Genomic DNA, 1,064 nt, shown 5'->3' with positions numbered 1-1,064 from the left:
GAATTCGGTCTATGGTAAGTTTATTTTTAAAGATCATTTAATGTTCTATAGACTACCCTTCCATCTTTTTTTCTTCAGATTCACCACCTGTCTCCCCATTCAACCAATTGGAAAAGACCCCGGGAATAACCTTTCAAAAAGGAAAGGCACGCCCTGATGGCAGACCGAACTTTTCGGTTTATCGAAACGGCGTTCTTCTTGCAACCGGTACAGACGATAATTGAAAAAATGCAAAGTTTGCTGCCTCTAAGTATGCCGCATGGAAGATTGAGATGGGACTTAATTAACTTTTTTTCTTTTCATTTGAGCATTGAAACATATAGCTGACTTTTTTGAAAAAAGTTTTCAGTTTCTTTTGGTTTCTTTTATGCGTATTGTGCAATACGGTATTGCTCTCAATAAATTTGATACGGCAATAGAATTCTAATTAATTGCATTCCCTGCACAGGTAACGAACTCTAGCATGGAAAGGTGTAGGGAAAATCTAAGAATGAACAGCTAAGGATACTACGAGGAGGTGCCGGTGGGTGTCCTCTCTTGGTAAGCAAATTGTCTTGATGCACTTTGCTTGAAGTGTTTAAAGCTCAAATATTTTCGAATATGATGGTTTAACCACCGAAAAAAGTTGTGAGGTCAATACCGGGCTTCATATGCAGTAGTTATATGTCGAGAATAACTAACTCTGTTTCTATATTGTATTAAGAACAATGATAGAATACAGTTGAGATAAGTGGGCAAAACTGAATAGTTAAGGGGCTTGGAAAATTAGAGAGAGAGAGAGAGAGAGAGAGAGAGAGAGAGGCCGACTCTCGTCGTCGTCGTCTTGTTCTGAACTGCCCGTTCTCGCCAGGGCGCGAAAGGGCTCGACGACTTTAGACAAAGGAGGATGGGGAAAAGAACAGTGTTGACAAATTAGGGCAATAATTTTCGACATTAGACAAATGAGATTTTTAGTGAACCCGGAGGAGGAAGACGCAAGGGGTTGGGCAGTGCAGCATTGGAACATTTTTTGGAAAGTTCCCCAGCTGAAAAGGCAAAAAGGGAAGTCCTTAGTTGTTTTTGGA

This window comes from Daphnia pulicaria, chromosome 1 (assembly GCF_021234035.1).
Source record: "Daphnia pulicaria isolate SC F1-1A chromosome 1, SC_F0-13Bv2, whole genome shotgun sequence".
NCBI classification, from domain to species: Eukaryota; Metazoa; Arthropoda; class Branchiopoda; order Diplostraca; family Daphniidae; genus Daphnia; species Daphnia pulicaria.
This window is presented reverse-complemented; position numbering follows the sequence as displayed.